Source organism: Callithrix jacchus, chromosome 19 (genome assembly GCF_049354715.1).
Source record: "Callithrix jacchus isolate 240 chromosome 19, calJac240_pri, whole genome shotgun sequence".
In the NCBI taxonomy this organism is placed as follows: domain Eukaryota; kingdom Metazoa; phylum Chordata; class Mammalia; order Primates; family Cebidae; genus Callithrix; species Callithrix jacchus.
Window position 1 is genome coordinate 25,926,810 of NC_133520.1, and position 15,755 is coordinate 25,942,564.

The window sequence follows — 15,755 nt, forward strand, 5'->3', positions numbered from 1 at the left end:
ACTATTAATTTGTTGACATCAGATAAAATGTGATTTTAATTTTATAACTTACTACATTTCTCTACTCCATCTAAAACTTAGAAAACTTACTTGTTCTCTTTATTCTAGCAAATTACTGGATAATTCTAATTTGAGTCTGAGATTAGTGCTAAAAAGCAAAGTAAGTTATGTCTGGACAGCAGATCTCCAACTATATTAATCAGTTTTTAAACCCATTTTTTACACAACATCTTATTAATGTCCAAAAGAAATGATTTAGGAAATGAAGGCAGTGCTTTGCTCTGGTATTGTTATTTATTGAAAAGTTGTAAAACCTGCTAAAATCTGTGGTCTAGAGAAGAAAACATACATTAATTATTTTTATTTCAATATAAATTTTGTTTAAAGTCACAAATCATCATGACTTTCACACATAGCAAGATAGGTCAGATATATAACAGTAACTTAGACAACATTAAATAATGAAAAAGAGTCATAGCGTGTTAAAATTCAAACAGTAATCTAAGTAGCCTTCATTGCATACAGTTTTTTATATACTGATTTTGGTTACCACACTGTAAGTCTATGCCATCAGTATCTAAACAACATTGTTCAAATTTATTACCATGTGAATAATTGCACAAGGTACAAAATTTGCTGATAGATCTTCAGTCCAGAAATTACTATGTAAATAGCACACGCAACTCACGTTCAGTGACCAATGATGTCATTTCTTTCAGAATAGGTGTGTGTTTGGTCACAATGCATCTGTTGCTCAATGCACACACAGACAGTTAAGCAGGTTATTGTGTCATCTTCTTGTCTTCTAGTCACAAATCCATTTGACAGTTTGTAAAACAAACAATCAAAAGGGTGAATTGGACAAAGAAAATGAAATTTTAGCAAAGAAATGAAAAGTGATGATACTGGAAGTCAGATTTGAATAGAGGGAGGTATAGAAGGCATGGCTGACTGAGAAGGAATGTTGACTACTGTATGCATATAGTTAGAGAAATTTAATGAGGATAAGCTTATCAATATAATGAAAGGATAAGAATAAAATGATGACAATGTCCCAGAGGAAGTGATGCCAGTGATATGTGTGTGTGTGTGTGTGTGTGTGTGGGTGTGTGTGGTATTTTAAGGGGATTCTCAACAATAATTCATGCCTTCAAAAATTTAAAAGATGAAATGTTAAAAACTTATCTAAACTTGGAAAGAGTACGTCATTTTGTTAAGGCATAGAAAGGACACTTACTCTTTGATATTATATGACAAGAAGGAGATTCAAACCACTCTCAGTGAGATTTTTATAGTGAAATGCAACACAAATTCTCAATGTTTCTAAATGATTTAAACTATAGTGTTCTAAGAATATTGGTTGTATTATTTGTTTTCATTTCCCCTACATTTATAACCGATAGTATCAGAAGAGGCCTTAAGGTCCCGGAAAGCAAACTTTAAAAATCATAGCACAATAGTAATTTTCTCATTGATAATGAGATCACTTTGCACTGCCAGCTTGCATGTCTTTTAACAGTCCTGTACTATTGTGAAAAGCAAGAACCGCTTGTACTAACCTGTTTACTTCATATCAGTGAACACCAATCAAGTTCAATACATTTTGTTAGTACCAGCTAACAGGTACTATGCAGCTTCTAAATTACCTCTAATCATGTCTATGTAAGAAAAAGGCCTACGGTTTTGATATGCATTGAAACTCTTTAATAGCCTAAAATTAAAAATAATCACTGATGTAAGCTTTTCAAATGATCATTAATCGACCCTGCTACTGGTCAACCTTGTGGGAATAATAAAGCATATGGAGTTTTCACTGGTCATATATAAGATATTGTAATTCAACACTGAAAAAAGTAATTTATGATGTATAATTTAAGATTAGAAGGTTAGGGCTAAAGTTATAATTTATTATTTTGAAAAAAAAAAAAAGACTCATCCATATTTTCACCCATCCCAAGAAGATGTCATGATTTTTTGGGAAAAGCTATAAATTATTATCATATCTCTGCAGATCATAAATAAATTAATTGCATTAAGCTTTGCTCCCATAATAGAGGAAGATAAATTAATAATACATTTTAGTGTTAAAAAGGTACACATAAAGGCTTATATTGGCCTAAGATGAACCACAAGCCAGGAAGCAGACCAGAAACATTCTATATAATCAGGGACTGCTCTGGAAACAGAACACACTGAGATGGTTCAAGAGACTTTAAGGAAGGGTTTGAAGAGAGTTAAAAAAGCATGTTGAAGCAGGCAGAGATGAGCAAACATGAAAAGCCTTTATCACTTCTTGGCCTAAAGGTTAAGGAGATGATGTGTTAATAAAGCCAGGGAACTCTAGTGTGGAAAACAGGGACTAAGAGACAGGAGTTACAGTCCTGGAGGATTGAGCTGTTGCTGTAAATGTGGCTTAGAGCAGGAAGAAAGAGGTAAGACATACTCTGATCTGATCTCTTCCTTCTTTCCTCTGCAGTCTCTCACCAGTGGACCCCAAATCCACCATCAGTGAATCCCACTAGCCAAATCCCACAAGAATAAGCCAACAGGGGAACTCAATGCAATCCATGAAGGTCAACTTCCTGAGGCCCTGAAGAGGACAGAGAAGGGAGAAGTTTGATTCTGGAGATATGGCAAACAGAATAAGCAGAATAACATAAGACAACCTTAGTAATGAAACTGCGTCTCACTGAATTGTGCCCCAAAGCAAAACTGAAACACTTCTCAAGATGTGAAAGTTAGCAGTTTAGTAAACTCGAGTTCTAAAAAGAAGTATTTTATTATAATAATGTTATAATATCAAGAAGTTTAAGCCTCATTTTTGAGGTAATTATGCTTAATCCTCATTGTTTCCCACCTCATTTAAGTCATTGCCTATATTTTGAGAAACTCATAACCACTAACCTGGGAGTGGACAAAGATACAAACAAAATTATTGAAACATATAAGGCATTACACAGAGGAGTGAGTGCCCGCTGCTGCTTGCCATTAAGAAGTAGTCAATGGATGTCATGAAGTGAGGCCATTAAAGGTGGATAGGTGTCCACTGTCCCCAGAAGGTTGAGGTGCCATGAGCTAAGGTCAGAGAGAAGCAGAAAATGGCATGATGCTTCTTTAAAACAGCAAGCAGCTCTATATGTGGGAGTACCGGGTAAGAAAGTGATGTGGTACTGATTTGGAGAAAGGCATTCTTCTCTGAATACCTAGCCTCATGTGTCTTGAAAACAGTCTTGGATTTTATACTTTAAGAGAAGAAATGGAGAAAATCTAAAATCTGGGAATGAGGGGAGAACCAATCACTTTAAAAACTTGCTCTGGCCGGGCATAGTGGCTCAGACCTGCAATCCCAGCACTTTGGGAGGCCAAGGTGCCTGGATCACCTGAGGCCAGCAGTTCAAAACTATCCAGCTTGATCAACATGGTGAAACCCTGTCTCTACTAAAAATACAAAAATTATCCAGGTGTGGTGGCTCTTGCCTAGATACTTGGGAGGCTAAGGCAAGAGAATTGCTTCAACCTGGGAGGCGGAGGTTGCAGTGAGCTGAGATGGTGCCATTTCACTCCAGCCTGGGTGACAGAGCAAAACTTCATCAAAAAAAAAAAAAAAAGCTTGCTCTGCTGGTCAGATAGACTTTACCTTCTAATCAAGAAAATATTGGGACAATTTAGTTCAAAATTAACTTGTTTTTTACTCTTAGGGAAACAAGAACATAAAAAATAGAAATGGCAATTATATTATTTACATAATTATAAGTAATGCTTCCTACAAATACTTAACAATGACGAGGTCAAATATTTAATTAAAAATTATAAAAATGAAGCGATAAACATTGCACCAGATCATGTATTTGGCAATGGTTACAGCATGATTCCTTGGGTATCCAGACAAAGCACATAAAACTGTGAAAAGAACATGGTTTCCATTTATAGCTACATATTTGTATAAATCTGAGTGTTTTGACATTGTGACTTTAAGACAAAGAAGAGAAATTGTGTGGTTACTAAACCTAATAGTAAGTGTCAGATCTGTAGCTGTTCTTAGAAGAGAAATGCAAGAATTTGGTGATTTATATAGTCAAATCTCAGGAGAATACATATGATAATTAATTCTGATGTGATAAAACAATGAAGGAGAAATAATTTTAAATCAAGCTGAATTTATCAGCTTGGATGCGCTTACCAGGGAATCTGGCCACAAACAGTTATGAGTAGTTTGAATTATTTTCTAGTTTGGTTTGATTCAAAAGTGACCCACGCTCAATACAGTTGAGACAGCAGATCGTTACTGTTATAATGTAGAGAAGGAATCCAGAGACTTTAGAGGTTGTGCACTCTTAAAAACATAAATATCCCTCCCTTCATCCAAGCATTAAGAAAAAATAATCGGTGAGGGATACATAGCCTTTTTAAAAAGAAATTTTGTGGAAACATTTTATAGACTAAGCATGCTGGCAGTGGACTCCACAGTTGATTTTAAGAAGAATGAGAGATGTTGGTCATGTCAAGTAGTGGTAGTAAAATGTTAGGTCCAGGTGAGAGAGGTAACTATGATAGGTTGCCATATAAGCCCGCTCCACAGAGTGACCTGATTAATGTATAAATATTGGTTAGAGAGTCTCCAAAGTCAGAAGAGACGGGCAATCCACAAGAATCTTCTGTGTTTTATTAAGAGAAAATTCACCTGTTAAAAGAGACCTGAGACGATGCATCAGAATAGAGAATTGTTACCCCATCACCCGATTTGCGGCAGCCAATTCACAGGGCAGAGCCACTTGCATCAAATACTTGAAGAAAGGCCCTGCAATCATGATCAAAGAGCATATTCTAGATTTTCCAACAAACAACCCCCAGACTGGCTGTAATTTACCAGAGAATTCTCCACTGAGTAAAGGAAAACACCTCAATTTTTTCAGATAGTATTGGGCCTTGGATTGAAGTAGTATTAATTCCTACAAATCCAGAATGCCCCCACAGGCTCTCAGTCAGATGGCGGTACTTCTGAGCATTATTTAGTGATGGACCTTTGATTTGAGCTCACGTCATTGTAAGCTCATTGAGTTCTCAAACTCATTTCAGGACTCAATTCTTGAGTGTGTAGTTGAAATAGACGATTTTCAGCAATTGGCAGAATCCTCATATTGGTTATCTGGCAGATAGATTAAGGCTATTATGTCAGGCAAGACGAAGGGGAATCACCTAAAATTCCTAATCATTACCGAAATAGTAAACCAAGTGCAATTCTATGTTCCTAGGGATAGCACAGAGATTAATGCCACCATCAAAGATTTAAAAAACTCTCGGGTGGGGATTCCTATTACATTGCCATTAAAAACTGCAGTTGAACCAGTGCAAGAGACAGATGAGTTTCAGAGAATGGCAGCAGATTATGGATTATTTTCAGTTTAATCAGATAGTGACTGCAATGGCAGTTGCTATTCCAAATGTTGGTTTTAAATGAATTAAAACAGGAATCAAGTAAGGATTATCAAGTGAGCCAGAGGTGAGGACCTAGGCCATAAACAAATGAAAAAGGGAAAGAGGAAAAATCTGCTTCATTGTCTGATTCCTTTTTAATCCAAAATAACTAGAAAGAAAGCTGTTTACTGGAGGGAAAGAGTGATTACATCCTGGGAAGGAATGGATACAAAAGAGAAGCTGGCAAGTGACTTATTGCAACTTCTGCAAATGTGGCATATTTTCCACCCCAATTTCTCTTTCCTGTCGTTTATACATGTGTTAGATTGCTTGTCAGTCCCACAGGTTATTGAGGCTCTGCTCATTATTTTAGCTTCTTTTTCTCACTGAGTTTCAATTTGAATGATTACCACCGTGCTGCACATCACTATTGTGATTTTTTTCTTCCACAATGCCAGTCTGCCTTTAAGCATACCTCATGAAGTTTTTATTTCACTTACTGTGTTTTCATTCTAGAATCTTCATTTGGCTCATTTTAATAGTTTTCACGACTCGATTTAGATTTCTCATCTTTTCACTATGTTCATCTTTTTCTTTATATTTTATGAAGATATTTTATATTTTAACATTTGTTTATATTTTAAACAAATGTTAACAAATGTTTTAATGCTTTTGCCTGCTAGAGGCTCACATTTTACTTTTCCTACTCATGCCTAATAATTTTTAACTCTTTTCTGGTATTGTGTCTGTATTGTAATGAGTCTACTATTGTCTTCCTTTCAAGATAACAGGAACGTCAAATTTCGTTCTGAAAGGCAGTTATTGTACTGGCAGATGAGTTGGACCCTTTGGAGGCTTGTTTGTTAGTTTTTTTCTAGAGTGGACTTTTAGTCCTAAGACTACTTGTTTCTAATATGTAACCATTCTGAGGACTCACTTAAATACCTGGCTTGTTCAGTGTGTTCTCTCTACTCTGGGTCATTGGAAATCTTACATCTCCTAACACTAGGATCTTCGTTCTGCTTGTAGACCCCTTACTAGTTGTCCTTTTCCAGATCTCATCTTAACTCCCCCTGTTCATGCACAGTTAATATCTGAACAAAAAAAGTAGGGGACCCCTAGGCAGATTTCTGGATCACTGTACTTGCTCTGCAGTCTCCATCCATGTTAACAACGTGATTTTTCTTTTTCTGTTAATGTATTGCCTCAGTACTCTGCAAAATACACATAGAAGTACAAAGGCAATCACTGCCAGTACAATTATAAAGTTTTGAGCAGAAAAGGTTAAGAAAGAAACAGAAAGTTCAAATATGCAAATATAGACATCATACAATAAAGAAGGAAATATGGATAGGTGAGGCTTCTGGTGTGTTTGCTACAAAGTAGGCAAAGAGCCAGAGACTGAAGGAATGATAAAGTGCAACAGTTCTATTGTTAGTTCTGATATGTGGAAGGATTCAGCTATTTGCAGGGGTGATTTTTCCTCTGTAATTGTCAGAGCCTTAGGTCAATATAGTTACAATGATATTAATTGTAACTATTTTATTAGTTTTTGGCAACAAAGTATTCTACCCTATTTAAATAAGAATGTACAGACTTTTCTTTTTTGAGACAGGGTCTAATTGTGTTGCCGAGGCTTGAGTGTAGTGGTGTAGTGGTGCGATGTCGGCCCACTGCAACCTTTGCCTCCCGGGCACGTGCCATCCTCCCCGCTTAGCATCTCGAGTAGCTGGTACTACAGGCACATGTCACCATGCTTAGCTAATTTCTGTAATTTTTTTGTAGAGATAGCATGTTGCCATGTTGCCCAGGCTGGCCTTAAGCTCCTGGGCTCAAGCTATATTCACCTGCCTCCACCTCTCAAAGTGCTGGGTTACAGGTGTATTTTTATGTACTTAAAATATTTTAGAATGTGTACCTTATTAGTGTAATAGGTCAGACTCAGGGCACCAATTTTTAAAGTATTCTTGAATATTAATTTAGACTCATGATTCTAAGATTAAATTGTATTAAGTACATATTGAAAATCAAAACATTTAAGAAGACACAAGGTTCACTTAAGTTATAAGCTCTCTACTTCTTAAAAATTATTAAAATGCTTATAGATTTTGCTTGTGGTTTTGTTGTTTATATAGTTGAAATAATCTCAAAGGAAGTAGAACATAATACACTTAAATATGGAGCTTAAAATATTTAAGTGAGTTTAATTAATTAAATTTATAAGTGAAACCAAACATTCATCTTGGTTCTATTTAAAGTTACTTTTAAAATTAGCTAGATTTATAAATAAAATAAAATTGGAAAAGTGATCTTAAAAATACAAGGAATAACTAACATCATATTATGTATTTAAAAAAATAGTATCAATTAGTTCATTTTTGTGCACATAATCTCTCATTGAGGACATTAAAAATTTGATCTATAATGCTTTTCCTTCATGTACTTAAGAAAGCTTAATTTTAGATTTGTATGGTTAATTAATTTTGATGTCCTCTATTGAATAGAAACTTCATGAAGACAAAAACCCAGTTTGTTTCTGTATTTTATTTAAGCCCAGTGGAGTGCTGTGAGTAGGCCCTCAAAATATGTTTTTAGATATGGTAAATATATTCAAATAGCATTTTTTTCATTGTCCAAAAAGACAGTATGAATCATCTTTATATCTAAGTAAATATAGATATATGCATATGCGTGAGTAAAATGTTCCATTTATTTGTCAGGTAAAATATATACCATAAAAACCTTCAGTCTTACAGCAAAATAGCTCCAGGCACTCTCTTCCAATCTGAGAGTATCTGACCATTCACATCTTCCTCCATATAATTCTATGAGAAACAGGGAATGCTATGGAGTGGGATACAATTGCTGGCATTAGTTAACTCTGTTCCAGAGGAGTGCAAGGCAAGAGGCCAGACAAAAGGTGATACAGAGGCTGTAAAGGGAATATAATGAGAATGACGTGTAGACAGAATTGAAATTTCCGTGTGTGTGTGTGTGTGTGTGTGTGTGTAACAATTTGGTCATATTAAAGAGAATGGCCTGTGCAAAGAAAAAGTATTAATGGTCCACATGGAGTTGCTAGTATGGCGTGAGCACCAGAGGGGTTAACCTTGCATATGGGAAGAGGAAATGCTGCCTCTAAGACAAGACAAGGAAACAAAGAAAGGAGAGAAGGACGAGAGTGGATGTCGATATATGCCGATGACATAGGGAACACTTGGGGAATGCAATTTCAGTCTTTCTTATTGCCCTTTCCTCTTTTCCAAATCCCCTCTAACCAAGTTCCAGTTTGCCTGAAATTCATATTTTTAGATATAATACTAAATACTACTGATTTTATCTCTCCAACTTTGAAAGGTGATTTTTTTCTTTGTCAGATATTTTACTTTAGTTTGAATATTAGAAATATTCCTATTAAATGTTTTGAAATGACTAATTTAACTAATGACTATCAGAATGAAATGTAGTTGTAATAATTTATATATCTACATAATATACATACAAATATATTGATTAGTTAATAATTAACATATATGTAAACTTTATAATAGGGAAAATTGTAAAGCAGCATAGAGACAAATAAAGCACATCAAATGAGAGTATGAGCCTAGCAGTGTCTATTATGGCTGACCTGTGTACTCTGGATTGTCTAGCTGTTATTGATGATCAATAAATATTTGCTCCATTCCTGAGCTAGGAAGCAGTGTCTTCTCCCAAGGTAGAAAACCATGTCTTGACAGCTTTTTAAGCTAGACAAGAAGACAGTGAAAAGTAATATATGTAAAAAGTGTGGAGTCAAGTGTATAGTAAAATGAAATGCATAAATGTGAAGAGTAAGTATGTGGTAAAAAGAAAGAGCAAAAGTGATAGAAAATGATGGAAACATACAAAGACAATTTTTGTTTTATCTCTAATCCTTAGAATAATACCTAGGAACTTTTAACAAATGCTTAATGCAATTTAAAGATTAATTGTACCTCCCAATTTAAAGATTTCACAATGAAGCCAGTGACCCTGAGGCACGTTCCTGACAAGGCAATGATTAGTACCTGAGTTTCTACTTTGCTTTTAGCCATTGATTCAGGCTGCCTCCCCCAGGACACAAAGATATTTCTAGGAAAACCACAGCCCACATTTGACTACTTTATTGATCATTAATCTTCCATTTTAAGTGTAAGGATCTGAAAGTAAATACTAATCACCTTTTCCTGGAAATATTAAAACCTTAAAGGTTCGCACTGAAGGGGCTAGAATGACAGGGGGAAAACTATAAATTAAAAAAAGATTTTGCAGGATGAACCTCCAAGGATCCCAGAATATGATCCTCTTTTTGTATTTTCTTTTCTTCTCTTTCCTATTTTATCATTCTCTATGATGAAATCGCATATGACTTTTGTAGTCATTTCCATTTGTAAATAGACTTATGTTAACATAAATTCATAGGGAGATTTTAAATCATGAGAAAATAAGCAATTGAATCCTGTATTTTAAAAAATAGAATATTTCCCACTTCATGCAAACTCAATGAAAGCAGAGTGTTTCTCTCTTATTCATAGATTTATCCTCAGTGTCTAGTGTAGCACCTGACTCAAGAGAAATGGTAAATAAATATTTGATGAATAAATGAAGGAATGAAGTATATTTCACCAAATCAAATCAATACCATAAGCAATCAACTGTGTTACACATTAAAGAAATACAAAAATGAGTATCCTATCTACTCTGTGGTGGTAATAGAAAGAAGATTCTTCACTTGATCTTGGCCAAAAGTCAGAGAAGTAACCAAAGACCATTCTTATGGCGATGGAATATATAAGGTAGGAGACTGACATTTAGCATGCCGCTTAACATACTTGAGACTCAGTTCCTTGATTCGTTAAACAGGAAGGAATAAGCCGAGCATCACTGGCTCCCCATGAATATACAAGGTGTATGTTATACTACTTCCAAGAACTTTCCTACAAATTGCCTGTGATGGATTGAATTATTTTTCTCAACTTATTCCTTTCTTTCCATATGAAGATTACATATCCCTTTCCCAAGGGCACAGGTGACTTATTTTGGTCAATGAAATGGGAGTGTATGTGATACACTCTTTATACGTAGGTACTTAGTGGCAAACCTTGCAAAAGCATAGGAAGTTTGTGCCCATGTTCTTGTTCATGTCCCCTCTACTGTGTCCCAGGCAATGTCTATTCCTGCAGCCTAACTCTCAGAATAAAAAGCAAGGGGAGGTAAATCCAAACCTAACACACAACCAGAAGCAAAGACAGCAGCTGACCTGTAGCTGCTGGTATCTGTTAACAATGTATTTATGTAAATAATAAATAGTTGTAAACACTCAGTAATTTTATCTTATTTGTAATGTAGCATTACCTGAAGAAATCTAATACAATCCCTTAACCACAAAAGCAAGTAATGTGTACCGCTCCCCACAAGGTCATAACTTAAAGTGGAGTATTAGAAACTCGGAAGTTCTTTAAAGCCTTGTGGGATCTAAAATATGTATTAATTTTGTACTCCGGTTCATATTTGTGTTTCTTTTATAAGCAGTGTTTCCAAATACAATGAGGTAATGTTACTCTCTAGGAAGGTACATGTGGCACATCACAACGGTTACGAGAATCACAACGCTGTGAAACTTCATATAAAATAGGGTTTTTGCCTTTGTTTTCCTGTAGTAGAAGTCTATACTGATAAAGTTTTAAAACCATTTTAAAATGTAAAACAAACATTTTATAATGTAAAACTTATGAGGTAGCTTGAATTTTGAATATATATTACTGAAAAACATAGTTTACATACATAAACAGCTTCAGAGCTGGTATGTGTGCATATCTATATATGCATGTTTTAAGTATGCATATTAATAGTAATTATTTGGTTATTTGGTTAATTCTTTTAAAGGATCTCTCATTATACTATCCCCAGAGAAAAGCAGATCTTCAACCATTTCTTTGATGGAAATAAACAATTTCAGGTTGAGACAACATATCAACCTCAGGCATTCCTTCAGCTTGAAGTCAGCTGGACCTGGGTTGAATCTGGTTCTGTTATTTTGTTGTTTTATTTTTATTTTTAGCATTTGACTATGTACAGCCTCCTTTTCTAAGTCTTGATTTCCTCATTTATAAAATGCAGCAACTAAATCATACTTCACACACCACACTTGTTTTGAAAATCCAAGAATAAGCATGATACCTAAGACAATTTTTTTGTATCATGGGCACACAATGAATACGTTTTTTCCCTTTCTTAACATAAAAAAACCTATATTTTGTGACTTTTATATTTATTCCTATATGCTCTCATATGTATTACCTCATCCTTACAATAACATTATAAATATAAACACTATTACGCTATTTTACGGAAGAGAGACTTCAACCACAGAAGGCTAAAACGACCTTTATCTTTTAAAGAAATTTTGTGAGAAGACCTAGAATCTGAGACTTTTTTTTTTTTTTTTGAGACGGAGTTTTGCTCTTGTTACCCAGGCTGGAGTGCAATGGTGCAATCTCGGCTCACCGCAACCTCCGCCTCCTGGGTTCAGTCAATTCTCCTGCCTCAGCCTCCTGAGTAGCTGGGATTACAGGCACGCGCCACCATGCCCAGCTAATTTTTTGTATTTTTAGTAGAGACGGGGTTTCACCATGTTGACCAGGATGTTCTCCATCTCTTGACCTCGTGATCCACCCACCTCGGCCTCCCAAAGTGCTAGGATTACAGGCGTGAGCCACCGCGCCCTGCCGAACCTGAGACTCTTAACAATTAAAATCCCTATCATTGAAGAAAGGGCAACTGGGGACCACATGTACTTTAAATAATTCTAGTTGAGAATACTAAAAAGTTGCGTTTAAGAATGAAGATTGACAGTTTTCAACTTCCCAGTGATCTCATCAAACTCCTTTAATACTCCCAGCCTCAGACTCTTCACTTGTGAAATAAGAATAACCAAAAAACAGGAACTTCATGGATTTAATTAAGTATTAAATGGGAAAATGTTTATCGAAATTTTAGCACAAAATGCCTACTCCTTATAAGCATTTAAAAAAGTTATGCATCTTAATAAATATCAATTATTTAAAATGAAAATATTTTATTTGTGATTTTTTTTCTTGCTTTTCAGACAAATATGTCAGGTGTTCATGAACATTTATTGATCGATTTGAAGTCATCCCATTTTGGTTAAGTGGCTTTAACTGTATGTATGAAGGTAGTGATGACAAATGTAAAGTCATCTTTAGATGGCACGATTGCAGATAATTTTCAGTTATTCTATTTGTTTATCAATATCTTATATTTTCTGGTAAAAGGCATTTATTTTATAATAGGAAACATTATATATTAATCTAGAAGACTTAAATAACCGCATAACTGAATACAATGTCATAAGGCTCAAATATGGATAATGTATATTCAAAATGCCCAAATTCAGCTTTGTCATATTGTAAAAAAATTGTCTTCATGTTCATTTCAAATGTTTGACTAGCCTCTGTTTAGAATTTACCAGAGTGTCATTACTTTTGCTTCTTAACATGACCAATGAGTGGCTGTAAAGAAAAAAGGTGTTAACTCGGCCACTTTCCCATTTGTTTCACATCTGTTTTGTGGTATCTTTAATCCATATTTGATTCCAATAATCTTTTTTGATCACCTTTCAATGTTTTTTAGCATTTTTGCTTTTAAAATTTGAAAATATAATTAGTAAATCCATATCATCAGGCACACAGAAACCATTGCGATCACTTTCCATTGTGAAATTCTCACTCACTATCCCTTGCAGTATGTCACTGACCAGAGAAGGCATGGAGTTACCTGTCAGAGTGTGATAAATCATGCCAACACACATATTTAGAAAGCTTAATGCTTTCCTAACTCTTTAAACTAATATTTGTATACATAAAATATTAATTCACATATACATTGTATATATATGTGTATATATGAAAATCAGTAGAAATCTTACACTTGATGTTAGCATTTCACTATGGAAGAATGTTGTAATAAATAATTATTAATCACTTGCTATGTGCTAGGCCCTCTATTAGATACTGAGGATACATACTGAAACAATAATATTACAGTTTCCCATGTGCACTCATAAAGTCAAATGAGGAAGACAGATGGAGAAGAGTTCAGAAGGAGAAAATAAGCAGAAGGAAATCAAAGAGTTTAATGAGGAAGCTCATTTAGACATGATGGGCAGAAAAGCTTTCAAAGAACTGGTGTTATGGCTCTTCTAAAAGATTAGATGCCATGAGTCAGGCAGGGAACAGTAGGAATGAAGGCTTTGAGTTTAAAAAGAGGAAATTTTATTGTAAGGAGCTGTCTAACTCCAATATGACTATGGTGTAGTGAAGGAGGGGAAGAGTTGAATGAGACGAGGTGTGAAAGGTAGACAGGAATGAATTATAACAGCCTTTTCAGCCATTAAACGGATTTTGCAATTAATCTTCATGCAGTTGCCAGGATTTTACATTGGCTTCATGGAGAATAGATTAGATGAGTGAAAAGTAGAAGGTAGGAAACGAATTTGGAGTCCATTTCTGTAAAGCAGGGAGGAGATGATGATTGATTGAATGAAGGAATAGCATTGGGGAAGCAGAAGAGTGGGTGAATTCGAAGTATATTCTAAGGACTGAACATTCAGGACTTGCTTATAAATTAGATGCATGCTATAAGGAAAAGAGAAGCAGCAGGAGAGACTCCAAAATTTTTAGCCTGAGCAATCAGGTAGATGGTAAATGCACCTACATTTATTGGAATGAGGAAAATTTGGGAAGAACTGTGCTTGAAAGAGTAAATCAAGAGTACCCTTTCAACCAGATTGGGCTAGTGCCTTAGTGATGTAATGTAATGTCCAAAAGGGAAATTCAAGTTTCTACCTTTTGCAATTAGATGAATGGTGGCATGATTTGCTGCGATGGGGAATAAGAAAGAAACAGATTAGTTCTTACTCTAATTGGTAGGATTATCAGATCTCTATTTCCAAGTCATATTCATGAGGCATTTAAGAGGAGAGACTGAATATGAATTTGGGACCCCAAGTTTGGCATGCAAAGGAGAGATCTGGGATCTGGGTATATTCATTTTGGAGTTAAAATACTGTTATTTAAAGCAAGAGGTATGGAACCTGGGGAAACAAATATAGAGACACAAGAAAACCTGATCTCAAGATAGTAGCAAATTCTGTGCTTCCAAAGAAAAAAATTTTTAAGTTCCATTCTAGTAGTCATGTCTCAAAGAAAAAAGTTTAAAATAAACTGTAATGGTTTTAAATAAACTCCAGCTTGCTAGAATAGCTTAATGACGTATGAAAGTATGCATTCTCCAAATCACATACAGATGCCCCTTGGCCTAGGTTGGGGTTACATCCTGATTAACTCACCATAAATTAAAAATACCATAACTTGAAAATACATTTAATGCACTTACCAAACATCACGGCTTCGCCCACCTACCTTAAACATGCACAGAACACTTACAGTAGCCTATAGTTGGACAAAAACCTTTTAGCAGAAAGCCTGTTTTATAATAAGGGGTTGAATGTCTTACATCATTTATTGAATATTGTACTGAAAGTGCAAAATGGAAGTGTAGTGTCTACTGAATGATCATTGTTTTCACACCATTCTCAAATTAAAAAACTCAAAGCCAAACCACCACAAAAAGTCGGAGACCGTCTACATACAGTTTAAAAACTTTTGGCTATCTTTCAGAGTCTGGGTCACTAAGTTCCTGTTACTTCATAACACTATTTCTCCCTTACTCTATTCTAATTGTTGTTGAAAAATGCTTTTATTCCCTACAGAAACTCTGCTAGCTGTGGTTAATTAGTACTCTACATTTTTGTGTACCTGTCCCTTCTGCAGATTATGGAAAGTTAAAAAGTATACTTTTCAGTTTCCCTTGTAATCGTGATTAGCAATGTGAATTTAGTTTCTTCAATTAGATGTACCAAAAGGCTGAAAACAACTTACCATTAATGGCTATTTTCTATTGTCAAGTCATGGAGATGCCAGAGTCAGCCTTGTGGAAGTTGAGAGACCCTGAGGGTGGCCACAAGTCCTGGCAGACCAGAGTCCAGTCTCTACTGTCTTGGATGTTAATGGCATTTTAACTGTGACCAGACTAAGTTTCCAGGGTAGAAGCTTCTCTTGGGTAGGGGGCCTGATTCAGGCTTCCTGATCCCTGCATCACAGCCAAGTTAACGTATTCTTGCGTTCAATAGTTGCAGTTTAAACCCTGATTCTCAATCTTCCTCTCTATGTTAGAAAGTAGTAGTTCACCTGGCAAATGAGTACCACAGTGTTCTGTCAATCATTCTAGAAAGGCCA